At 41.6% G+C, this 27816-nt stretch overlaps 1 long non-coding RNA gene across 1 annotated transcript; it reads left to right on the top strand.

Annotated features, from left to right (window-relative positions):
* LOC144577576 (uncharacterized) lies at window positions 1-27816 on the top strand. The gene is made up of 3 exons (XR_013521753.1): window positions 1-74; window positions 27370-27477; window positions 27662-27816. It is a non-coding gene; the product is annotated as an uncharacterized LOC144577576 (long non-coding RNA).

Here is a 27816-nt window from a genome sequence, read left to right as displayed (position 1 = left end):
GCCTCCGGGGCTCTGCCGCCATAGCCTGGGAAGGAGGCCGAGCCCGTGCTGCCGCGCCCGTGATCCCTGCACAGGTGAGGGCGTCCCCAGGCCCCGGCTGAGACTAGGTTCTGGCCTTTTCAACAGAGCGCTGCATAGAGCCCTTCACGCGCGTCCTTTCCCTGAGGTGCTCAGCGGGTCCTGGCTCCTCCTGCGCTGGGGACAAGCGGCCCCGCACCCCCAGTCACCGCACAGCGACCTTCACTATCCCGGTCCTGTTCACGGCCGACACGGGGAGCTAGGGGCGGGCTGCAGAGGAGGCTGGGGGTACGGGGTGGGCCCAGGGCCGGGCTCCAGGGAGGCTGAGGAAAGTGGACCCCCTTCCCACCCCACGCCGTCCCCGCCGCCGGCTGCGGACCCAGCCCCTTGCCCAGGTGCAGGAGTTGGCTGCTCCCAGAAGCCTGGGGAGGGTGTGTGGGAGCGGCCGCTTGCGCCCCCTCTGCGGGGCTGCGTGTGGACACCTGGGCCTGCGCCTCCTCCAGTCCCGGCCCGCAGGGTCCTGCCTTGGGCACCGCCCTGTCTCCCCAGGGCCCAGCTGGAGGTGCTCACCCATGGCGAATACACGCAGGCCGCCGGGCAGGCATTGAGGCCACACTGTCATCTCTGGGGACTGGACGAAAATGTCCAAATCTACGGAAAAATGAGATGCGGAAATCTCTCCTAACTCTTCACAGTTGTTAACGTTTTGCCTCCTTTTGTCACGTTCGTTCTCTGTCCCTCTTTATATATATGTACGTTCCCCCCATCCCACTGGAAAGTAATATTCAGACAATGTGACGCTTCATTTCTCTATACATTTCCCCCAAGCACTTCTAGCATTGAATAAAGACCATTACAGATAGAACGTTAAAGCTCTGTATTAGAAACAAAGGCATCCCATCGATGACCTAAGCTCCCACATTAAGAAACTGGGAAAAGAAGAGCAACAGAAATCCAAGGCGAACAAAGCAGGCCATAAAACACAGAAGGCCGGTGGCTCACACCTGTGATCCCAGCGCTTTGGGAGGCTTGAGGAGGGCGGGTCACCTGAGGTCAGGAGTTCAAGATCAGCCTGGCCAACATGGCGAAACCCCATCTCTAATAAGAATGCAAAAATTAGCCAGGCGTGGTGGTGCGCGCCTGTAATCCCAGCTATTTGGGAGACTGAGGCAGGAAAATCACTTGAACCCAGGAGGCAGAGGTTGCAGTGAGCTGAGATTGTGGCACTGCCCTCCAGCCTGCGCAACAGAGTGAGACAAAACAAAAAACAAAAAAGGAGCAACAACAACGAAAACAAAAATATTAGCTGGGCATGGTGGCGTGCTTCTGTAACCCCGGCTACCCAGCTGCCTGAGGCAGAGAATCGCGGGAAGCTGTGAGGCGGAGGTTGCAGTGAGCCGCACTCCAGCCTGCACGACAGGGCAAGACCCTGTCTCAGATGAAGGAAAAAAAACACCCTGAAACAAACAATCACATGAGAGCAGAAACTAACTCAATTGAAAACAGAAAAGAGAAAAATGTTCTAAAAACAGTTTTACTATTTCGTTCTGCAGTCTGTCTAGACTAGATTGTGATGCACGACAAGCAAGCCCCTGAACTGGGGCTTACTCCTGTGCGGGGGGCGGTTCCTGGCTTCTGCCAGGTAAGAGTTCAAGGGTGAGCCGGTGGAGGTAGCCCCCAACGTTTACTGAGGCGGCAAAGCACGGCACTGTGGAGGGACTGCCCCTTGAAGATGCAGAGCAGGGCCAGGGAGACCCCAAGACAGTGAGCCCAGAGCAGCAGCTCAGAGGCACATCTGCATGATGTTTACACCCATGCTTAATTATATGCAAATTAAGGGATAGTTTATACAGAGATTTCCAGGTCGAGGGCGGTAGCTTGTGGGTTATCAGGTTGTTGCTGTGGAGAGGGGTGGTCAATCCCTGGTGTTGCCCCGGCACTGGTGCCCTGGCAGAGCACACTGGTGCTGTGCCTCATGTGAGGTGCTTTGGCCCCAGACCTGTTTAGCTAGTCCTCAGTTTGGTCTGGTGTCTGAGCCTCCCCTCTGGAGTAATCCCGCTTCCTACCTCAATTCTTAGACATGATCTGAAATAGCAATTAACACCATTTACTGACAAGACCCTCACATTTCCAGCACTCTCCTGCGTCACCTTGTCATAAATCGGGGGACTGTGTATTTTCGAATCCATTTCTAAACTCTTTTTCTGTTGGTTTATATTTCTGTCTTTGTGCCTGTACCATGGCGCCTTAATCACCTCCTGTCTTCTCCTTCTCATCCTCATCCTCCACCTCCTCCTCCTTCAAGATCGCCTCGGTTATTCTCAGCCCTTTGCATTTTCATACACATTTTACAGTTAGGTTATCATTTTCCACCAAAAACGAATTCTTCTGGGATTTGGATGTGATTATATGAAATATTTAAATGATTTTGGGGGGACTTTCTCATCTAAAAATGTTGAGCCTTTCAATAATTAACATAGTATATATTTATTTGTTTAGGGTTTAATCTCCCTTAATAGTGTTTGGTAGCTTTCGGTTTAGAAGTCTTATACATCTTTCAGTATATTCATTCACCTGAGTGTTTTATGTTTTTCAAAAGCTTTCCTAAATTTCTAACGTATGTTGCAGGCATATAGAAGCACAAGTGATTCTTGTATATTGACCTTGTATACAGCAGCCTTGCTAAATGCGCTTACTGCTTAAAATCATTTATTGGTAGATTCATTTGGATTTTCTAACACACAATCACGTTATTTGCAAATAATAACAGTTTTGTAGTTTTCTATCTGGATGCCTTTCGTCTCCATCCTTGCCCTTCCACCCTAAGACAGTCAATACAATTTTGAATAGAAGAAGTGAGAATGGATATCTTTGTCTTGTTCTTGGTATTAGGTGGAAAACTTCAACATTTTACCAATTCATGTGATGGCTTCTCTAGACTTTTTTTTCAGGTTATGGAAGTGTTATTTTATGCTCAGTTTGCTAAGAGTTTAATCATTAATTTTGTTAAATGCCTTTTTTGCATCTATTGAGATAATCATGGGAGTTTTCTCCTTTTTTTTCCTTTCTGTGAATGTGGTGTATTAGGGCTTTTCAGAGAGAAACAGAACTAATAGGATAAATAGATAGCATATTGGTCCATTTTCACGCTGCTGATAAAGACATACCTGAGACTGAGCAATTTTCAAAAGAAAGAGGTTTATTGGGCTTACAGTTCCACATGGCTGGAGAGGACTCACAAACATGGCAGAAGGCGAGGAGGAGCAAGTCACAGCTTATGTGGATGGCAGCAGGCAAAGAGAGAGCTTGTGCGGGGAAACCCCTGTTTTCAAAACCGTCGGATCTTATGAGACGTATTCATTATCATGACGACAGCATGGAAAAGACCTACCCTATAATTCAGTTATTTCCCATTGGGTACCTTCCACAACCTGTGGGGATTATGGGAGTTACAAGATGAGATTTGGGTGGGGACACAGAGCCAAACCATATCATTCCACCCCTAGATGCAATGGGGGTACAGGCATTGGGTAAATGCAGCCATTTCAAATGGGAGAAATTGGCCAAAACAAAGGGGCTAGAGGCCCCATGCAAGTCTGAAATCCAGCACGGCGGTCAAAACTTAAAGCTCCAAAATGATTTCCTTTGACTCCAGGTCTCACATCCAGGTCACACTGATGCAAGAGGTAGGTTCCCATAGTCTTGGGCAGCTCTGCCCCTTTGGCTTTGCAGGGTACAGCCTCCCTCATGGCTGCCTTTGTGGGCTGGTATTGAGTGTCTGCAGCTTTTCCAGGCACATGGTGCAGCTGTCAGTGGATCTGCCATTCTGGGGTCTGGAGGATGGCGGCCCTCTTCTCGCTCCTCCACTAGGCAGTGCCCCAGTAGGGCTATTAGATGACATTTGGGTGGGGACACAGAGGCAAACCATATTCGATAGATAGATGTAGATTTGCTGTAAGAAACTGGCTCATGTGATAATGGAGGCTGATAAATCCCAAGATTTGCAGTGGGCAAGGTGGAGACCCAGGAGAGCTGCTGATTCAAAGGCCAGCAGCCTCAAGACCCGAGAAGAGTTGATGTGTCTGAGTCTGAAAGCCTGAAAAACCAATGTCTCAGGTCAAGTAGTCTGGCAGGAGGCCTTCCCTCTTTCTCTATCTTTTTATTCTGCTCAAGCCTTCAGTTGGTTGGGTGAGCGCCACCCACACTGGGGAGGGCAATCTGTTGTGCTCAGTCTATTGATTCATGAATAGGACTTCAATGTTAATCTCATCCAGAAACACCCTCACCGACGTCCTCAGAATAATGTTTGGCCAAATGTCTTAGCAACCTGTGACTCAGTCAAGTTGATACATAAAATGGACCCTCATAAGTGGTGAAGTATTCTGACTTTATTTTAGATTTACAGAAAAGTTGCAAAGATGACACAGAGAATTTCTCATATGCCCTTCATTCAGTGTCCCCTATCACTTTTAATGTTCTATTTATTTATTTTATTTTTAATGTTTGTGGGTTCATAATAGGTTTGTATATTTATGGGGCGATGAGATATTTTGATAAAGGCATGCAGTCTGTAATAATTCCGTCAGGGGAAATGGTGTATTCATCTCAAGGATTTATCATTTTTTGGTGTTACGAAGAATCCAATTAGACCCTTTTAGTTATTAAAAAAATGTTCACTACATGGTTGTTATTGAACAACCTGTATTCACCCTGCTGTGCTGTCAAATACTATATCTTATTCATTCTATCCAAGTACGTCTTTGTACCCCGTAACCATCCCTGCCATTCACCCTTCTACCCTTACCAGACTCCGGTAACATTCATTTTCCTCTCTATCTCCATGAATGCCATGCTTTTCATTTTTAGGTCCCACAAATGAGTGAGAACATGTAAAACTTGTCTTTCTGTGCCTGCCTTATTTACTTAACATGATGTCCTCCATTTCCATCCACGTGGTCACAAATGACAGCATCTCATTCTTTTTTATAGCTGATTCAGCCATCAAAAAGAATGAGATGCTGTCATTTGTGACCACGTGGATGGAAATGTGCATATGTACATTTTATTTATTCTTTTGTCTGTTGCTGGACAACTAGGTTCCAAATCTTGGATATTGTGAACAGGGCTGCAATACATAGGAGTGCAGACATCTCTTTGATTTACTGATTTATTTTCTTTTAGGTAGATCCCTATCAGCAGGATTGTTGGATCACACAGTAGTTCTATTCTTCATTTTGTTTGTTTTTTGATTTGTTTTCCCGAAATGGAGTCCCGCTCTATTGCCCAGGCTGGAGTGCAGTGGTGCGATCTCGGCTCACTGCAGCCTCTACCTCCTGGGTTCAAGTGATTCTCCTGCCTCAGCCTCCCAAATAGCTGGGATCACAGGCGTGCACCACCACGCCTGGCTAATTTTTGTATTTTTTGTAGAGATGGGGTTTCACTCAGTTGGCCAGGCTGGTCTCGAACTCCTGACCTCAGGTGATCTGCCCGCCTTGGCCTGCCAAAGTGCTGGGATTACAGGTGTGAGCCACCGTGCCCAGCCAATTCTTAGTTTTTTGAGGAACCTCCATGTTTTTTTCCAAGTGACTGTACTAATTTACATTCTCACCAACAGTGTATGAGGGTTCCCTTTCTCCACATTCCAGCATTCATTATTTTCTGCCTTTTGGATAAAAGCCATTTTACCTAGTATGAGATGATGTCCCATTGGAGTTTTGATTTGTGTTTCCCTGATGATCAGTGATGTTGAGCACCTGTTCCTATACCTGTTTGCCATTTGGATGTATTCTTTTGAGAAATATCTATTCAATCTTTTGCCTATTTTAAATCAAATTATTAGATTTATTTTCCTATTGAGTTGTTTGAGCTCCTTATATATTCTGGTTATTAATCCCTTGTCAGATGGATAGTTTTCGAATATTTTCTTTCTTTCTGTGGATTGCCTCTTCACTTTGTTGATTGTTTCCTTTGCTATGCAGAAATGACGTTATTTTAAAAAATGTGATTCCATTTGTCCATTTTTTTGCTTTGGTTCCCTGTGCCCGTGAAGTATTACTCAAGAAATCTTTGCCCAGACCAATGTCCTGGAGAGTTTCTCCTGTATTTTCTTTTAGTAGTTTCATAGTTTCAGGTCTTAGATTTAAGTCTTCAATCCATTTTGATTTGATTTTTGTGTATGGTGAGAGGTAGCGGTCTGATTTCATTCTTCTGCATATGCACACCCAAGGCTGCACAATTTACTGACAAGACTATCCTTTTCTCAATATGTGTTCTTGGAAGCTTTGTTGAAAAGGAGTCCACTGCGGCTGTATGGATTTATTTCTGGATTCTCTATCCTGTTCTATTGGTCTATGTGTCTGTTTTTATGTCAGTACCATCCTGTTTTGGTTACTGTAGTTCTGTTCTGGCTCTTTTGTGGTCCCACATACATTTTAGGATTGTTTTTTCTATTTCTGTGAGGAATTTTATTAGTACTTTAAGAGGGATGGCATTGAATCTGTAGATTGCTTTGGGTAGCATGGACATTTTAATAATATTGATTCTTCTAATCCACGAACATGGAATATCTTTCCATTTTTTGATGTCCTCTTCAATATCTTGCACAAAAGTTTATATTGTAAAGATCTTTCACTTCCTTGGTTACGTTTATTTCTGGGTATTTTGTTTAATTTGTAGCTATTGTAAATGGGATTCATTTCTTGATTGCTTTTTCAGGTTGTTTACTGAGTTTTAAATGTTGATTTTGTACTCTGCAACTTTACTAAAGTTGTCTATTAGTTTTAATAATCTTTTGGTGGAGTATTTAGTTTTTTTCAAGTATAAGGATCATATTATCTGCAAACAAACATAATTTTACTTTTTCCTTTCCATTTTGAATGCCTTTTACTTCTCTTGTCTGACTACTCTAGCTAGGACTTCCTGCACTACGTTGAAGAACAGTGGTGAAAGTGGGCATCCTTGTCTTGTTCCAGATCTTAGAGGAAAGGCTTTCAGTTTTTCCCCATTCAGTATGATACTAGTATGCTCAATTTATGCATATATATATTTATATATGTATATATAATCTTATGTATGTATATATAATCTTATGTGTGTGTATATATATGTGTATACACATACACACACACACACACACACACAAAAGTTGCAGGATGCAAAAACTGGGTATAGAAGGAATCATGCCTCAATACAAAAGGCATGCTTTTTATTGTGTTGAGGCATGATTCCTTCTATACCCAGTTTTTGAGTTTTTAAAAAATATTATGAAAGGATGTAGAATTTTATCAAAAGCTTTTCCAGCATCAATTGGAATGATCATATGGTATTTTTCCTTTATTATGCTGATACGGTCTATCACATTGATTGACTTGTGTATGTTGAACATGCATGCAGTCTTGGGATAAATCCCACTTGGTCACGATGAATGTTTTTTTTAACGTGTTGTTGAATTTGGTTTGCTAGTATTTCGTGGAGGATTCTTGCATCAATGTTCACTGGGGATATTGGCCTGTAGTTTTCTTTTTTTGACGTGTCTTTGTCTGGTTTTCATATCAGGGCAGTTCTGGCCTCATAGAATGAGTTGGAAGTATTGTCTCCTCTCTTTTTCGGAATACTTTTTTGAGTAGGATTGGCATTAGTTCTTCTTTAAATGTTTGGTAAAATTTAGCAGTGAAGCCATTGGGTCCTGGGCCTTGCTTTGCTGGGAGATGTTTTATCATGATCTCATTACTTGTTATTGGTATATTCGCATTTTGGATTTCTTCACAGCTCAATCTTTGTAGATTGTATGTGTCTACAAACTTATTTATTTTCTCTGTTTTCCAATTTATTGGCATGAGTTGGTCATACATAATAGTTTCCAACTGAATTTCTGAGATATCAGTTGTCATGTCTTCTTTTTCATCTCTGATTTTATTTATTTGGATTTTTTTTTTCTTAGTCTGGTTAAAGGTTTATTGATGTTATCTTTTCAAAAAGCCAACTACTTGTTTCATTGATCTTTTGTACTTTTTCATTTCGATTTCATTTATTTCTGTTTTGATTTTTATTATTTCTTTTCTCTAATTTTGCGTTTGTAGTTCTTTAAGATGAAATATTAGGTTGTTTATTTGAAATTTTTCTACTTTTTTGATGTAGGCACTTTTGCTGTAAACTTTCCTCTGAGTATTGTTTTGGCTGTATCCCATGGGTGTTGGTATGTTGTGTTTCCATTTTCATTTGTTTCAAGAAAATTTTCAGTTTTCATCTTAATTTCTTCCTTGACTTACTGGTCATTCAGAAACATATTGTCTAATTTCCATGTGATTGTATAGTTTCCAAAGTTTCTCTTGTTATGATTTCCAGTTTTATTCCATTGTGGGCAGAGAAGATACTTGATGTAATTTCAGGTTTTATTTTTTTTGAAATTTTAAAGATTTGTTTTGTAACCTAACATATGGTCTATCATTGAGAATGATCCACATGATGAGGAGAAGAATGTGTATTTTGCAGCCATTCGATGATATGTTCTGTAAATATCTGTTAAGTCCTTCTGTTCTATAGTGCAGATTAAGTCTGATGTTTCTTTGTTGATTTTCTCTCTGGATGATCTGGTCAATGCTGAAAGTGGGGCATTAAAATCTCCACCTATTATTGTACTGGTATCTATCTCTCTCTGTAGATCTAACAATATGCGCTTTGTATATCTGGAAGCTCCAGTGTTGGGTGTATGTATATTTGCGACTGTTATATCTTCATGCTGAATTGACCCCTTATCATTACATAGTAAACTTCTTTGTCTCTTTTTATAACTTTTGTCTTGAAATTACTTAATCTGATATAAGTATAGCTACTGCTGCCCTTTTCTGGTTTCCGTTTGCATGGAATATCTTTTCCTATCCCTTTATTTTCAGTCTATAGGTGTCTTTATAGGTAAAGTGTGTTTCTCGTAGGCAACACATTACTGGGTCTTGTTTTCATAAAATCCGTTCAGCTACTCTTTGTCTTTAATGGTGAGTTTAGTCCATTTACACGAAATGGTATTATTGATAAGTAAGGACTTACTACTGCTATTTTGTCACTTGTTTTCTGGTTGTTTTGTGGTTTTCTCTTCCTTCTTGTTTTCCTTTTTGTGAAGGTAATTTTCTCTGGTGGTATGTTTTAACTTCTTGATTTTTGTGTATTTGTTGTAGGTGTTTTGATTTGAGTTTACCATGAAGCTTGCAAATAGTATCTTTAAAGTCATTATTTTAAACTGATAGCAACTTAACACTAATTGCAAAAACAAGCTAACAAATAAGCAAAGAGAAAACTAATAAAAACTACACTTCAACTTCATCCCCCCTACTTTTGAACTTTTTGTTTTTCCCATTTTATTATACTGTCTGTATCTTAAAAAGTTGTAGTTATTATGTTTGATATGTTCATCTTTTTGTCTTTCTACTCAAGATATGAGTAGTTTACATACCGTAATTACAGTGTTATAATATTGTGTGTTTGTGTACTTACTATTACCAGTGAGTTTTGTACATTCAGGTAATGTCTTGTTGTTAATGTCCTCTTCTTTCGGACTGAAGAACTCCCCTTAACATTTCTGGTAGGACAGGTCTGGTATTGATGACATTCCTTTGCTCTTGTTTGCCTGGGAAAGTATTTCTCCTTATGTTTGAAGGATATTTTTTGCTGGATTTACTATTCTGAGATGAAAGTTTTTTTCCTTCAGCACTTTAAATATGTCATGCCACTCTCTTCTGGCCTGTAAATTTTCCACTGAGAAGTCTGCTGCCAGATGTATTGGAGCGCCTTTGTATGTTCTTTCTTTCTTTTCTTTTGCTGCTTTTAGAATCCTTTCTTTATCCTTCACCTTTGGGAGCTTGATTTTTTTTTATTTTTTGAGACGGAGTTTAGCTCTTGTTACCCAGGCTGGAGTGCAATGATGCGATCTCCGTTCACCGCAACCTCCACCTCCTGGGTTCAGGCAATTCTCCTGCCTCAGCCTCCCGAGTAGTTGGGATTACAGGCACGCGCCACCATGCCCAGCTAATTTTTTGTATTTTTAGTAGAGACGGGGCTTCACCATGTTGACCAGGATGGTCTCGATCTCTTGACTTTGTGATCCACCCGCCTCAGCCTCCCAAAGTGCTGGGATTACAGGCTTGAGCCACCACGCCCGGCCTCAGGAGCTTGATTATTAAATGTCTTGAAGTAGTCTAATTTTGGCTAAATCTCATTGGTGTTTCATTACCTTCTTGTACTTGAATATTGATATATTAAGGTATATTGGGAAAGTTCTTTGTTATTATCCCTTTGAATAAACTTTCTATCCTAATCTCTCTCTACCTCCTTTTTAAGGTCAATAACTTAGATTTTCCCTTTTAAGGCTATCTTCTACATCTTGTAAGCATGCTTCATTCTTTTTTTATTCTTTTTTCTCCTCTATTTTCAAACAGCCTGTCTTCAAGTTCACTAATTCTTCCTTCTGCTTGATCAGTTCTGCTTTTGAGAGACTCTGATGCACTCTGTAGTATGTCAGTTGATTTTTTCATCTTCAGGATATCTGATTGATTTAAAAAAATTATTTCAATTTCTTGGTTACACTTATGATAGGATTCTGAATTCCTTCTGTGGGTAAATCCCCTTCTGGGCACCAAGGAAGGAGAGCTAAGCAGACCCCTGGCACAATTAGTGCCTGAAGAATAACTTATTGTTCATGTATTTCCTTTTATATAATCATATCTTAGTTTGTAGTTGGAGGAGTGTCAAGAGCAGACATGCACAGAGCATGAACTAAGGAAAGACTGCCATACCAGGACAAGAATCAATGACCCAGGTGGTGGGGCCACTGCCTAAAAAGGCAGGCGCTACATTGCAGGGCAGTCCAGGCAGCAGCGTTCAGTATTGTAAAGATACCTGCTGTATGGCAGCTCGGAGCAAGAGTCACTCCTCCTGTAAGGGAGTTGTAGTATCTTGCGTCCAGTTCTTGTGGAAAGCTGGCCTCAGGCCGGCAATCCCACTAACGTCCACGGGCTTAAAACTCCTCTGGTATAATCGTGCCTCGCTGGCTGGGAACCCTGGCAGCTCTCTTGCTACTGGGCTGACTCAAAGCATCCTCCTATAGAAAACCTTAGACGTTGCCTGCCACTAGATAAGAGTTGTTGCACACTGCACCCTTTGTGCTGCGCACTGCCCACCTCCTTGCCTCGGTGACCTAATGGGAGCGGGCCCCTCGTTTATTACTCATGTGATTGTCTTAACCTAACTATCACTGTCCTTAAGATGACCTCACTCACTGCCCTTTCCCCCCATACCTAAGAAATACAGACTCTCCTGGACACTCAGGGGCCTCGTCTGTCTCCACTTGTAAGTGGCATTGGCCCCCCAAGCCCAGCTGCTCTTACCCAGTCCTTTGGTGCTTTGTCTCCTTATTGCTCAGATCCAGTGCCTCAGCACAGTGATAGGGGACACCCATGACCCTAGCAGGGCTGGACCCTACACCTTCTTCGTGTTATCTTGACTTTTGTTATGTTTCCTCAAAACAACTATTTTTAATTCTCTGTTACATATCTCTGTTCCTCGAGAATTGGTCATTGGGATCTTGTTGAGGTCATTTGGTAATGTCATGTTTTCCTAGATGTTCACTGATGTCCACCTCGGCCTCCCAAAGTGCTAAGATTTCAGACATGAGCTACCATGCCCACCAGCCCCTCTCCCTTTTTCCTATTGGGAATATCCAAAACTCATTGTAGAAATAATTATCTTTTAACATAAACAAATATGCACCTGGTATCATTCAGATCACTTACCCTAATTTTTTTTTTTTTTTCACTTTTCTTTTTTATTGCATTTTAGGTTTTGGACTTACCCTAATTTTTGAACAATGTTTGAGGTATGAGAAAACTGTAAGATTAAAGAAATCAGACAGAGTTTCAGATCTTCCACAGTGACATGGCCAGACAGGCAGAATACAGGTTTCCAAATACAGATGCTAGCCCTAAAGTGTATCCTCTTAACCACTGCATTAGGCTACCTCTCCTGAATTCAGTACACTTTTAAATAAAGTATTCTAGAGGTAATATAGAGCCTCTCCCTCTAAAACAGTTTTTGTCCAAGTGTTACATACATAAAGCTATACAAGATATAGGTATACAGTTTGATGGATTTTTACTAGGTAAACACATTTCTGCAACCAGCATGCAGCAGAGAAAGATAATAATGACCAAACCACCAGGGGCCCTCCTTATGCCATCTTCTGGTTTTTAAACCTCCCAAAGGCTGATCTCTCTATAGATGTCCAACACTACAGATTATTATATAATCGTTTTGTCTGTTTGAATTTTACGTGAGTAGAATCATTTTGTATGTACCCTCTGTCTGGCTTCTTCTCTCCACACCATTGGTTTGAGATCTGTCCATATTGTATGGTTGCATTTTGTTTGTTCTCTTTGCCCGATAGTATTGCATTGTGCAAATAGAATACTATTTATTCATCCTTCTGCAGAGAGACACCTGTTCAGTGAGCGGTTACTAGGGCTAACATGCAGAGTTTTATATATACGTCATGTAAGGTAAGCTTTTGTTTAGCTCTCTTATATCTTTGCTGATTTTTGTTTTAGTAGTTATAGCAGTTTTTTTTTTTGAGACAGGGTCTTACTCTGTTGCCCAGGCTGCAGTGTGGTGGCATGATCTTGGCTCACTGCAGCACACGACTCCCGGGTTTGAGCGATTCTCATGCCTCAGCCCTCGAGGAGCTGGAGATGTGTGCCACCACAGCCAGCTAGTTTTTTGTATTTTTAGTAGAGTTGGGGTTTCACCACATTGCCCAGGCTGATCTCGAACTCCTGACCTCAAGTGATCTGCCATCTTTTGCCTCCCAAAGTGCTGGGATTACAGGTGTGAGCTACCGCACCTGGCCATTATAGCAGTTTAAAAATCTCATACTCTGATAAGGATTTGTCTTTATTTCATATTATGCCAATTTTTGGTTCACTTTTTCCAAGTTATGTTCTTTAGGGCCTCTAGAATTAGGGCGTTGATATACTCTCGGGGGATTGACCCTTTTGTTTTGGTGAAAAGTCCTTGTTTTCCTCTAGGAATGGTTCCCGCCTTAACTGGTACTTGTGTGGTATTGGCATAGTTGTACCTGCTCTTTCTGTCTTGTGTTTGCCTACTGGCCCTTTTCTCATCCCTTTTTTTCGACCTATTTGTGATCTTAAATTTACATTAAAGTTGTACCTCTTCTTCTTTTTTTTTTTTTTTCTGAGACAGAGTTTCACTCTCGTTACCCAGGCTGGAGTGCAATGGCGCGATCTCAGCTCACCACAACCTCCGCCTCCTGGGTTCAGGCAATTCTCCTGCCTCAGCCTCCTGAGTAGCTGGGATTACAGGCATGCGCCACCATGCCCAGCTAATTCAGACAAAAATTTTTTTGTAGAGATGGGGTCTTGCTGTGTTGCCCAGGCTGGTCGCAAACTGCTGGCCTCAAGCTATCCTCTCACCTCAATGTGAGGATGAGTTGCTGGGATTACAGGCCACGATGCTCAGCTGTGTCTCTTTAACATAATGTATGTTTGGGTTGTTTCTTTATCATGTCTGACATTCTTAATATTTTTCTTGAAATTACTAATGTAATTAGGTTTATATCTATGATGCGATTATTCATTTTGTATTTTACTCATCTGTTTTTATGTTCTTTTGTCTCCTCTCTGGCTTTTTTTCCCCAATTTTTACAATTATTCTATTTTTTCCTTCTATTTGCTTGTAAGTTATATATTCTCTTACTAGCCTTTTAAAAGTCACCCTAGAGAGATTACAGCACTTTTTTTTTTGAGACAGAGTCTTGCTCTTTTTGCCCAGGCTGGAGAGCAATGGCACAATCTTGGCTCACTGCAACCTCCGCCTCCTGGGTTCAAGCGATTTTCCTGTCCCAACCTCCACAGTAACTGGGACTACAGGCGACCACTACCATGCCCAACTAATTTTTTTGTATTTTTAGTAGAGATGAGGTTTCACCATGTTGGTCAGGCTGGTCTCGAACTCCTGACCTCATGATCCACCCACCTTGGCCTCCCAAAGGTGTGGGATTACAGGTGTGAGCCACTGCACCCGGCCACAGCACATATTCTTGACTTGTGATCTAGTACAGATTTTTACCTCTTTCATGTCACCCATAAAATGCTGCGCCATCAGAATTTTTTTTTTTTTTTTTTTTGAGACGGGGTTTTGCTCTTGTTACCCAGGCTGGAGTGCAATGGTGCGATCTCGGCTCACCGCAACCTCCACCTCCTGGGTTCAGGCAATTCTCCTGCCTCAGCCTCCTGAGTAGCTGGGATTACAGTCACGTGCCACCATGCCCAGCTAATTTTTTGTATTTTTAGTAGAGACGGGGTTTCACCATGTTGACCAGGATGGTCTTGATCTCTTGACTTCGTGATCCACCCGCCTCGGCCTCCCAAAGTGGGATTATCCCTCCCAAAGCTGGGATTACAGGCGTGAGCCACTGCACCCGGCCCAGAATATTTTTAACTATGATTCCTCCTCACCTTTTGCTTTATTACCGTAATGTATTTTCTTTCTGCATGGATTTAAAACCTCACACAGTATTTCTAGTTTTGCTTGGCACAGTCAATATTCGTGTAGATGTGACCGTGTAATTACTGTCTCCAGTGCTCTTCATTCCTGCCCGAGTTTCCATGTGGTTTGCATCATTTGCATCTGTCTGGAGAACTCAGTTTCCTTTAATGCAGACCTACTGACAACAGATCCCCTTAGGTTTTAACAATCTTTTTGTCTAGAAGTGTCTTTATTTATCAGCCCTTAGTTGCACCCAGCTTGGCAAGTGCACCCGGGAAAAAGCGGCTGCGGCTTGTTAGTATCAGCTCATAACTCTCACCTGTCCTCTGGGGCCTTCTCCAGGAGGTCTTTGTCAGTCAAGCTCCACGAGGTTGAAGGATGTTCTGAGGGAATCTGTGGGGATCACTCCCGTGTGAGACCCCTGGGAAATGGGCCTTGCCATACGGTGAGCTTGAGCCCGGACACAGATCCCTGGTTGGGGGAGTCGAGCTGAGGGAAAGCAGGAACCGAGAGAGGGACTATGTTATTCTAAATAATGAACAGACATTACTTTATGGATATGAGGACTTGGGAGGCAATGTGTCCACTTTTGGCTCCTTATGGTTTATTGCTTGATTGTGTTCATTTTGGACCCTTGTTACCTTCATTGTAAAATATTAACTTAAGTATTTACACTTGGTAACTTGCTTACAGGGCGTAACTGTAACTTATTTACCGTAGCTTACAGGGCATGGCTGTAACTTACTTACCATAGCTTACAGGGTGTAACTGTAACTTACTTACCATAGCTTACAGGGCATGGCTGTAACTTACTTACCATAGCTTACAGGGTGTAACTGTAACTTACTTACCATAGCTTACAGGGTGTAACTGTAACTTACTTACCATAGCTTACAGGGTGTAACTGTAACTTACTTGCCATAGCTTACAGGGCATGGCTGTAACTTACTTACCATAGCTTACAGGGTGTAACTGTAACTTACTTACCATAGCTTACAGGGCATGGCTGTAACTTACTTACCATAGCTTACAGGGCATGGCTGTAACTTACTTACCATAGCTTACAGGGTGTAACTGTAACTTACTTACCATAGCTTACAGGGCATAACTGTAACTTACTTACCATAGCTTACAGGGCGTAACTGTAACTTACTTACCATAGCTTACAGGGCGTAACTGTAACTTACTTACCATAGCTTACAGGGTGTAACTGTAACTTATTTACCATAGCTTACAGGGCATGGCTGTAACTTACTTACCATAGCTTACAGGGTGTAACTGTAACTTACTTACCATAGCTTACAGGGCATGGCTGTAACTTACTTACCATAGCTTACAGGGTGTAACTGTAACTTACTTACCATAGCTTACAGGGCATAACTGTAACTTACTTACCATAGCTTACAGGGCATGGCTGTAACTTACTTACCATAGCTTACAGGGCGTGACTGTAACTTACTTCCCATAGCTTACAGGGTGTAACTGTAACTTACTTACCATAGCTTACAGGGCATGGCTGTAACTTACTTACCATAGCTTACAGGGTGTAACTGTAACTTATTTACCATAGCTTACAGGGTGTAACTGTAACTTACTTACCATAGCTTACAGGGCATGGCTGTAACTTACTTACCATAGCTTACAGGGTGTAACTGTAACTTACTTACCATAGCTTACAGGGCATGGCTGTAACTTACTTACCATAGCTTACAGGGTGTAACTGTAACTTACTTACCATAGCTTACAGGGCATGGCTGTAACTTACTTACCATAGCTTACAGGGTGTAACTGTAACTTACTTACCATAGCTTACAGGGCATGGCTGTAACTTACTTACCATAGCTTACAGGGTGTAACTGTAACTTACTTACCATAGCTTACAGGGCGTAACTGTAACTTACTTACCATAGCTTACAGGGCATGGCTGTAACTTACTTACCATAGCTTACAGGGTGTAACTGTAACTTACTTACCATAGCTTACAGGGTGTAACTGTAACTTACTTACCATAGCTTACAGGGCATGGCTGTAACTTACTTACCATAGCTTACAGGGTGTAACTGTAACTTACTTACCATAGCTTACAGGGTGTAACTGTAACTTACTTACCATAGCTTACAGGGCATGGCTGTAACTTACTTACCATAGCTTACAGGGCGTAACTATAACTTGCTTACAATTGTTAAGTACTTACTGGGCATAACTTACTTGCTGGGTGTAACTGACTTACTGGGCTTAACTTACTTACTGGGTGTAACTTAGTGGGCGTAACTTGCTTACTGTAACTTAAGTATGTTGATCTGGCATAAACAACTTTGACTTCAGAAAAGTATATAATGAGACGTATTGCAAAAATAAAATTGCTGCTTGCACATAGCCTAAGCCAGCCCTCCAGACTCCGCTTTCCTTTATTCTTTCACTTCCGCACACTCTCTCCCTCAGGTTGAACGAGACATCTACGTTGGCGGTCTCGGGGACTCCTGCAGGTCGGTAGTCCCCCGGCAGATGTGCCGGACCCCAACAATGTTCCACTTTGTTTTTCTAAACATGGTGAATTATTTAGCCTCTCACTGTGAAGCTGCAGGATCTAGCCTTTTTGAGGCCCCTCGTCTTGGATTTTGTTATTCCTGCCTCCCATGACCACCTGCATCTCTGACAGTTTTGCTTTTTGCCACAGTTGACCTGCTTCCTGGGTCAATCTAAGGTGGGCCAAGTTGAGATTTTACCTTACCTATTGTCCTAGAGGCTGTGAGGGGAGGAAGCTGTTCAGATCTTGAGGGAGGCAAGAACCGTCATGCAAAGCATTTGCCTTGGGAGTGGGCTTTGAAGGCCGTTAGGCAAGGGACGGTCGCTGCCCTTTAACAAGGGTGTGCATGATTTCCACAGGACTAGTGGATACGGGGGACTCTGAGTATTCAAGTTTCCCAAGTGCACCCATCAGATGTCCCTATGGCAGGTTTTAGGGTCCCACATCTCCCCCAGCAGAGCCTTGCATGTAGCAGAGATTTGCCAGGGATATGAGGTTGGGCTTCTCCGTAATTCTGTCCCCCTCAGCATCAGGTCTTCCTCCATCGACAGGAGAAGAGGTCACTTTCTGTGTTTTCACAAAGGCCTCTGCCTTTTACATCATCCCGTGTTAGTGGTTGGTTGACTTCAGCCATCTTTTTTTCTCCTGTAGCAGATTTCAGGCAGTTCACAGCAAGGAGACAGCTCCACTGCGCTTAAAATTCCCCATACCCTCTGCATCTCTCACATGCTGTGGACATTTCCCAATGGGAAGGGATAGGGTTTGGCTTTGCATCCGCACCCAAGTCTCATGTTGAATTGTAATCCCCAGTGTTGGCAGAGGGGTTTGGTGGGAGGCACTTGGCTCGTGGGGGTGAGTTCCCCCCTTGCTGTTCTTGTGATGGTGAGTGAGTTCTCAGGAGATTTGGTTGTTTGAAAGCGGGTAGACCTACACCTTTGCTCTCTTCCTCCTGCTCCCACCATGTGAAGACATGCCTGCTGCCCCTTCACCTCCCCAGCCACGCTTCCTGTACAGCCTATGGAACCATGAGTCAATTAAACCTCTTTTTTAAACAAATTACCCAGTCTTTCTTTATAGCAGTGCAAGAACTGACTAATACAGGAAGGCACAACCTTTACACCCTGTGTCTTCTCCCAGTTCAGCATAGGTGACAGCCTTTTGAAGGCAGTGCTGTGACATACCCCACAGACTGATGACAACCCCAATCACACCAGCAGCCCTGTGGCTACTGGTCTCATTCCAGGGTCCCACTAGAGGATCTGCCTCCTACTCCTGGCTCTAAGAGTTGAAGAAGGAAGAAAGAAACATGAAAGGTAGCTGAGTAGTCAAATACAAGTTTAGTTCAGAGAATAAACCTGAGAGGGGTTTCTTGCCACGTTAGGTCAGGAGCACTTTCTCTTACAGATGAAGAGTATTTAAGGATTCAGGGTGGGAGAGCTTATCACAGGCTTGAAATGTTTCTGTGTCTCTTTGTCTTGCTTGTCTGGGAGGGAGAGTTTTGCATCTGTTCCCATACATCTGCCTGCAGCTGCAGGCATATCCCCTGAGTTTACATTTAGCTTTGCTGTCTTAATGCACCTAAAGGGAAAGGCATGTGCTTACTAGGGCCCACGGTTTTTGTGGGGCTCACTGTATAAGTGTGAACTAATACAGGAAGATACAACCTTTACTCCCTGTATCTTCTCCCAGTTCAGCATAGGCGACAGCCCAAGAGACTTTCCCCCTGCCTCCTTGCCTGGGCTGTCTTATCTGTGTTTTACTGTCTGCTCTTTCTGGCTGCTTGTTGTTAGAAGAGAAGGGATTTCCTTGAAATGCATGAGGCTCAAAAGGGAGCTGGAACTTAAAATGGCAGTGTCTGTCTGAGATGACGGTGCTCCTGCTCTGGCACTGACACCAACGCTTGTAGATTGCATTCTTCCCAAAGTTGATCCTGAGATGAAAATTTGAGAGAAGGATGTTTATTTGGGTGAAGAAGTGACACCTGGAAGGGGATACAGCCAAGCAAAGTTGTGTCATTAAGCTAGCCACCACAGGGGAAACCAGAGCTTAGCACTGTTGGGCGATGCTGGGAAGTTGTGTAACACACAGGCCTTAGAATTATCTCATTTGGAGGAGGGCCAAGGGAGCTGGAATATTTATGCACCAACTCTCATCAGTCATTGGCGCAAGCTGCTTCAGAGGATTGTTAATACCCCAGCACTCCTGCTTCTCCTACGGGTGGGCAAAAAGCCCCCAGGGTAGAGGTGCTGAAATGGCAATGGGAAGTCACGTGGAGCATAGTGAGTGGAGAGTCTGAGGCAGGTGGGACAATGATTCTTCTCCATCCAACCATCTTTCACTAATGACCCTCCCCTGAATCAGTTATTACATTGGTGGTTGCAAAATTGTGATTTTTCTAAATCCCTGACTTCTAGATGAATTAGCTGGCATTCTTTCACAAAAAGCTCCCCACCATTTTTTCTTTTTCTTTTTATGAGAAAAAGTTCACTGCTATGGATGAACTTTTCTTTTCTTTTTTGAGACAGAGTTTCACTCTTGTTGTCCAGGCTGGAATGCACTGGCACAATCTCACCTCACCGTAACTTCTGTCTCCCCTGTTTAAGCGATTCTTCTGCCTCAACCTCCTGAGTGGCTGGGATTACAGGCCTGGCTAATTTTGTATTTTTAGTAGAGACAGGGGTTTTCCATGTTGGTCAGGCTGTTCTCAAACTCCGGACCTCGGGCGATCCGCTGCTTCAGCCTCCCAAAGTGCTGGGATTACAGGCGTGAGCCATCGTGCCTGGCCAAATGAACTTTTCTTTTTGCAATGTGTTCATTAAATGTGGTGTCAAGCTGGCTTCTGTGTCTTTTTCCTTTTTGTCTTGAGACAGAGTCTCATGCTATTACCCAGGCTGGAGTGCAATGGCGCAATCTTGGCTCACTGGGTTCCAGTGATTCTCCTGCCTCAGCCTCCTGAGTAGCTGGGATTACAGGTACATGCTACCACATCTGGCTAATTTTTGTATTTTTAGTAGTGACAGGGTTTCACTATGTTGACCAGGCTAGTCTTGAACTCCTGACCTCAGGTGATCCACCTGCCTTGGCCTCCCAAAGTGTTGGGATTACAGGCATGAGCCACCACGCCTGGCCAGTTTTGGTGTCTTTTTGGCAAGAAACAAATAGTCTTTGGCTTATTCCTTGATTTTAGCACAGATGCCCTGACTTATCTTAGGCATCCCCTGTCCTGCACCTTGAATCAGCCACTTCTCTAAAGAGCTAATGGCTGGAGGGATTCAGCATTTAAAATCTGATGCTCACTGTGTTCGCTGGAAGTGAGGCATTGTTGCTTGTGGTCCTTTTCTTGCTATTTTCCCAGTGATCTCTGTTAGTTGTAACAGTGGCCTTTATTCCTTTAAACATTTTGCACATCTTTTCTTTTGTTTTGACAATGTTATTATTTTGAATAATATAGGATAAATTAAGACTTTTAGGCTGGGCTTGGTGGCTCACACCTGTAATTCTAGCACTTTGGGAGGCCAAAGAATGTGGATTGCCTGAGCTCAGGAGTTTGAGACCAGCCTGGCCAACATGGTAAAACCCTGTCTCTACTAAAAATACAAAAAAATTAGCTGGGTGTGGTGGCGTGTGCCTGTAGTCTCCACTACTTGGGAGGCTGAGGCAGGAGAATTGCTTGAACCCAGGAGGTGGAGGTTGCAGTGAGTTGAGATCACGCCACAGCACTCCAGCCTGGGCAACAGAGCGAGACTCCGTCTCCACAAAGAGAAAAAAAAAAAGACACTTAAGGAGCTTAAGTACATATTTCCTGTGTCAATAATTTTGTTTAGTTTTTAATTGACAAGCAGAAATGGAACGTATTTGTGGTGTATGACATGATGCTGTGATACACTGTGGAATGGCCAAGCATTAACATACACATGTATCACCTCACACACTTACCATTTTTCTGTGGTGAAAACACTTAAAATCTACCGTCTTAGGAACCGTCAAGTATATAATGCATTGTTACCAACTGTAGTCACCATGAGGTACAAGAGATCTCTTAAATTTACTCCTCCTACTTAACAGAAATTTTGTGTCCTTTGACCAATATCTTCCCTATCCCCCCACCCCCGGCATCTGGTAACCACGGTGGTTTTATTCTCTGTTCCTATAAGTTTGACTTTTTTACACTATACATACAAGTGAGATGACATGTTTATCTTTCTGTGCCTGGCTTATTTTACTTAATATGATTTCCTCCAGGTTCATCCACGTTGTTGCAAATGACAGGATTTCATTATTTTTAAAGCTGAATAATATTTCATGTGTACACACACTGCATTTCCTTTCTTTGTTCATCTATCATGGACCTTTAGGTTGATTCCTAGCTTGATTCTTGTGAGTAATGCTGTAGAGCCTGGGAGCGCAGATATCTCTGACACACCGAGTCCACATCCTTTGGATTCATGCTCGGCGTTGGGATTGCTGGATCATATGGTAGTTCTAGTTTTAATTTTTTGAGGCACCTCCATGCTGTTTTCCACAGTGGATGCACCAATGTACCTTCTTGTGTATTGTACCTGTATGACAGCGTACAAGGTTCCTCTTTTCTCCACGTCCTTGCCAACATTTATCTTTTGTCTTTTTGGTAAGATCCATTCTAACAGGTGTGAGGGGATATCTCGCTGTGGTTTTAATTTGTGATTTCCTGATGTTTAGTGATGTCGAGCATATTTTCATACACCGTTGGCCACTGGTACGTCTTCTCTTGTAAAACCTCTATTCAGGCCCTTTGTTCATTTTCATATCAGGTTATTTGTTTTCTTACTACTGAGTTGAGTTTCTTATGTATTTTGGATCTTAACCGCTTACCACATGTATGGTTTGCAAATATATTCTCCCATTCTGTAGATTATCTCTTCACTCTGTGAAAGGAAAATAAATCTTGGGGCCCCCAAATCACTAACTAAGCGAAAGGGAAAAGTCAAGCTGGGAACTGCTTAGGGTGAACCTGCCTCCCATTCTATTCAGTCATCCCTCTGTTCACGGAGATAAATGCATATCTGATTGCTTCCTTTTGGAAAGGCTAACCAGAAACTCAAAACTATGCAACCATTTTTCTCTCACCTACCTGTGACCTGAAAGCTCCCTCCCTGCTTCCAGTTGCCTTGACTTTCTGAATGGAGCCAACTGTACATCCTACATATATTGATTGATGTCTCATGTCTCCCTAAAATATGTAAAACCAAGCTGTGCCTTGGCCACCTTGGGCACATGTTGTCAGGACTTCCTGAGGCTGTGTCAGAGGCATGCATCCTCAACCTTGGCAAAATAAACTTTCTAAATTAACTGAGACCTGACTCAGTTCTGGGTTCACATTTTGGTAACCACGAAGGGATTCTGAGTGGAGGTGCCCCTGACCTTGGACAAATCTCCTATTTGTGCTTGGTACCAGCTTGAGCTATTTTTATGGCTCAAACCAATAGGACAATTTGCTGAGTAAGCACCCCCTCCAGAAAATCCCTGATCTCCCAAAATTTGGTGGAGATTTAAAGTTAATTTTGAGGTACAACTCCTTTTCTGGAGTTTTACTTGTTTCAAACACAAGGAAGGCAAGTTTTTCCCGCTTCCATCATGATGGAAGGGAGGCAACTTTTTTATGGAGTTTGAACTCGCTCCCAACAGGGAAGGTGAGCTCAAGTTTGTTCCTGCTTCCAGGATAGTAGAGAGCAGTCTTCAGCCTGAAGCCCACCCCTGGCTAAGTAACTGAGTGGAGGCTTGTTTGGCTAAAGTTAAGATTAACAACAAGCTGATCTTAATTTCTTCTCACTATTAGAGAGCACTGAGTACTCCTATACATTGTGTGATTATTTGTTTCACTTAGTTTTTTGTTGTTTGTTTGTTTTTTCCTGTTTTCGTTGTTATTTGGGTCTTTTTCCTTGATCAGATCTGAAGGAAGGTTCCAAATTATGGGGAACAAGGTCTCTCAACTGGCTAACTTCTGCCCCCCACCAAAAGGTGATGTGGTGGGGGAGAGAAAGATAGCCATCACAAGGAAAAGAAAAATGGAAAGAGTTTTGATTGACTACGTAAGGGGCTTTATTTATTTACAGAACAGGGCTAGGTTTCTGCTAGCCAGTCCACACAGAAAGAGCAATGCCTGTCGCCCCATGCTGCAGTTCCATAGCTAAGGTTCTGCCTTCTTTTTTGCCATTAGGACAGTCTGGGTTTGGTTCCTAGATCAAGCCCTTTCTGGTTTGATATTTGGTACTTCTGCAACAGCAGCAATTTGTTCTAGCTGAAATACGGTAATGAGATTTTAAAAGTTTTTTTATAGGAGTTAAATGGTTAGCTCCTATTAAAACCTTGATTGTAGCTAACATCCAATATATGTGTGTGTATGTGTGCATGTGTGTGTGTGCATGTGTGCACATGTGCACGTGTGTATGGGTACATGTATGCTTATATGCATGTGTGTATGTGTGCATGTGTGTTCGTGTATGTGTGCATGTGTGTATATGTGTGCATGTGTTTGCATGTGTGTGCATGCATGTGTATGTGTTTGTATTTAACAGGCTTTCGTGTTTTTTTTTTCCCCTCTCCTAGGACCTTGTCTTTTTTTGAGCAAATTTTTTTCTTCTTAGTTGATTGAATTATATTTTCTCCAGTTACTCCTGCTGTCTCTCCTTCCTCTTGCACCCTCTGCTGCAGGAGGGACCTAAAATAGTTTTCAATAGCCTGGGGTTACTTAAGGAAAATAAGGAAGGCACCAGGCTCCCTGTTTTTCCTTATGGAATTCCAAAAGTTTAAACAGACAAGTTTGTCTCAGCTCTTAAACCACTTCCTTTTGTGTTGTGTTACGTGACTTTTTGACTAAAATAGCTATTGTAACAGAGGCTACTCTTGGGTTTTTAAGGAATATTGTAGTTTAGACACTTAGAAATGCCTTTGATTAAAAGTATATATTTTTAAATGTACTGTAAAAGCACCAAATGTTCTAGCCTCATAATAATTCTTTTTTGGAGATGCAGGATTCAGTGTGGGCTCTGCCCAGAGCTCAGAGATTCAGTTAAAACATAGGTAGTTCCCATCTAAATAAAATTGGGCTCTTTACACAATCCTATGATAGATTTCTATAATTTCATGTTTGATTTGGCATCCATCTTTATCTCCCTCTAGCTCCACCAGACTTTCTCTCTATATCTTGAGATGTAAATTTTGCTGTCTGATTTTTCTTCTAAGAGTTGTTTCCTTCAATATGCAGACTTAGGGCTATTTAGCTGACAACTTCCAGGGTAATGAAACAGGTTATCAAAAGTTTGCAAGCCTAATGTAGGAAAAAAAAAAAGGAGGTCTTAGGAACCTATAAGATGTAGTTCTATCGGTATGCCTAATACATCTATGTACTTATGTGTTGTGTACCCATTTCACTACTAAAAATATATAAAGGAGCTTAAATTAATTGGCTTAAAGGAAAATAAAAGCACTTAAATCAAATACTTCATCAGAAAAAAGGAAATACTAGTGAAATATTTTTTCAAGTTTATATGACTTAAGTAAAATCTTTAATAAGTAAGCTAGCTTTCAAATTATAGGTAATGTAATATTAGAAATGTCTTAAGAATTTCCAGCATACATTTTTGTTTCCATTTATTGATTAAGCAATTTCATACTTATTCCTGCCAAATACTATAAAGTGTCAAAGTTTGACGTTGGGGTTATGAAACTATAAACCCAGCCCCAAACAGAATAATCTTTACTTGTGTAGTTTTTAATAAATAAGACATTGTTATTGGTTTAGGGAAAATAGCATCATCTTGAATTATTTAGTAAATACTATAACTTCTAATCTTGTGGCTGTAGCAGCCTAGTCCACAGGCATAAAAGAGATTTGCTTTGGGTAAGGACAGTTATCATCTTTGTTTCAAACCTCAGCTATAAACTAAGTTCCTCCCAAAATTAGTTCAGCCTATGCCCAGGAATAAATAAAGAGATGAGAAGCAAGATGGAGTCAGTTAGCTCAGATCTTTTTCACTGTCTCAGTTATGGTGTTTTCATAATTTTAAATGATGACTATTACAGTTTTCACAAATAATCTAGATAAATGATTAAAATAAAATAATTAGGTAAATTTAATGAAATAAATACTTGTAGATAAACTTGTCATAATTTACAATCTAAAGTTAAAATAAATAGTAGATATTTTATTATTTGGGTATTTTCCAATAAAAATATATTGTAGGAAAACATTCTTTCCAAAAAAAAAAATGTCCTTTTAAAAAGGTGAATTACTTTTGTCTAATTCAAAGCTTATTTAGAGGTTATATAAAAATAAGGTAAAAGAAACCAGGAAATAAGAGAGATGTAAAGAAAGTTATAGAAATAAGCAGGTATTTTTTTGGTAAGAAAGCTTAAAGAGAAATAATTTTATGTGAGAAAGAGTCTTGTATGGTAAATTTTGTCCTAAAATAAAATGACTTGTTGTTTAAGAAAGAGTGATATTCAGGACAAACAAGAAAGTCCAAGCATGTCATGAATGGTCTGTGCAAGTCACAATAAGATAATTTATTTAAAAAAAACCGTTGAATGAGTTCATGTCCTTTGCAGGGTCATGGATGAAGCTGGAAGCCATCATTTTCAGCAAACTAACACAGGAACAGAAAACCAAACACCCCATGTTCTCACTCATAAGTGGGAGCTGAACAATGAGAACACATGAACACAAGGAGGGAAACATCAGACACTGGGGCCTGTCAAGGGGTGCAGAGCAAGGGGAGGAAGGGCATTAGGTCAAATACCTAATGAACGTGGGGCTTGAAACCTAGATGACAGGTTGATAGGTGTAGCAAACCACCATGGAACATGTACACCTATGTAACAAACCTGCAGATTCTGCTCATGTATCCCAGAACTCAAAGTAAAATAAAAACAGAATTAATTCAATGAACTAATAAATGTACCAAAAAGCTTGAAACAAACAAACAAAAACCCCAGAAAGTTTTATATGATCAGGTTGTCTATAACTGAAGGAAAATTATAAAGACCTTTCTAGAGATTGAATTTGATGTAAAAAATCACTTATACACTAAATAATTGTTTAGAACAATGAAATTTTCTTAAGGGGTTGATTTACTCTTAATAAATTATAAGAAATTTTAATTTTTAAAAATTTAACCAAAAATTAAACTTTTATTGCATTTCACCATTTTTGGTTTACTCTCCCCTTTTAAAAGGTGCAAAATGACTCTCCTTCACCTCATTTTCAGCTCATATAAGTTTTTTTTCCCCTTGGATTCTGTGGCCTGATGTTAACCATGTTTTCTTTTCTTTTTCTTTCTTTCTTTCTTTCTTGAGATGGAGTTTCACTCTTGTTGTCTGGGCTGGAGTGCAATGGCATGATCTCAGCTCACTGCAACCTCCATCTCCCAGGTTCAAGTGATTCCCCTGACTCAGTCTCCCAAATAGCTGGGATTAAAGGCATGCACCACCATGCCTGGCTAATTTTTTGTATTTTTAGTAGAGACAGGGTTTCTCCATGTTGGTCAGGCTGGTCTCAAACTCTTGACCTCAGGTGATCCACCCACCTCAGCCTCCCAAAGTGCTGGGATTACAGGTGTGAGCCACCACACCCAGCCAACAATGTTTTCCTAAGGGTCTAAAGAAAATGTTTTCTTCCAACATAATATTCTGTGCACTGTAGAAGGTCTTTTCTTTTGCCTTTTGTTAACTGGCTTACATTTTATCAAAATAATTCCTATGCCATTATTATTAAGATTTTATATGCTTGGGAAAAAAACTGAGATTAAAAAATTTTTAAAAAAATTATGGTTATTACATCTCTGTATTTTTCTGTATGTAGTTTTAAAGTCCTTGTGACATTGAATTATGTGGCTTTGACTCCTGGGTCCAAAAAGGACATCAAGTCCCACTAAATCTTTTTTTTTTTTTTGAGACGGAGTTTCGCTCTTGTTATCCAGGCTGGAGTGCAATGGTGCAATCTCGGCTCACCGCACCTCCGCCTCCTGGGTTCAGGCAATTCTCCTGCCTCAGCCTCCTGAGTAGCTGGGATTACAGGCCCGCACCACCGTGCCCAGCTATTTTTTTGTATTTTTAGTAGAGATGGGGTTTCATCATGTTGACCGGGATGGTCTCGATCTCTTGACCTCGTGATCCACCCGCCTCGGCCTCCCAAAGTGCTGGGATTACAGGCTTGAGCATGGACTGAACTAATAGAAGGCTGAAGTAATCTTTTTGACTTTTTGCTTAAAATGTTGCTGATCCTTTGTTTTGTTTTTCAGAGTCAAGGAGACTTTTCTTTTGAGCTACTGACAATTAAATATACTCCTATGAACAAAATTCGAAGCATATTTGTTTCTCTCCACCTGATTCTCCAGAGTTTGGAAACTGTGAGTATTCTTAACTTATGCCTATATAGTTATTTGCAAAAGAGCAATAAGAATCTGACAATAGCAAAGACCTGGAATCAACCCAAATGCCCATTGATGATAGACTGGATTGGAAAAATGTGGCACATATACACCATGGAATATTATGCAGCAATCAGAAATGATGAGTTTGTGTCGTTTGTAGGGACATGGATGAATCTGGAAAACATCATCCTCAGCAAACTGACACAAGAACAGAAAATGAAACACTGCATATTCTCACTCATAGGCGGGTGATGAAAAATGAGAACACATGGACACAGGGAGGGGAGTACTAAACACTGAGGTCTATTGGGGGGA

This window comes from Callithrix jacchus, chromosome 8, assembly GCF_049354715.1.
Source record: "Callithrix jacchus isolate 240 chromosome 8, calJac240_pri, whole genome shotgun sequence".
NCBI classification, from domain to species: Eukaryota; Metazoa; Chordata; class Mammalia; order Primates; family Cebidae; genus Callithrix; species Callithrix jacchus.
Note: the sequence above shows the minus strand (reverse complement) of the source record. Positions and strands in the feature narration are given on the sequence as shown.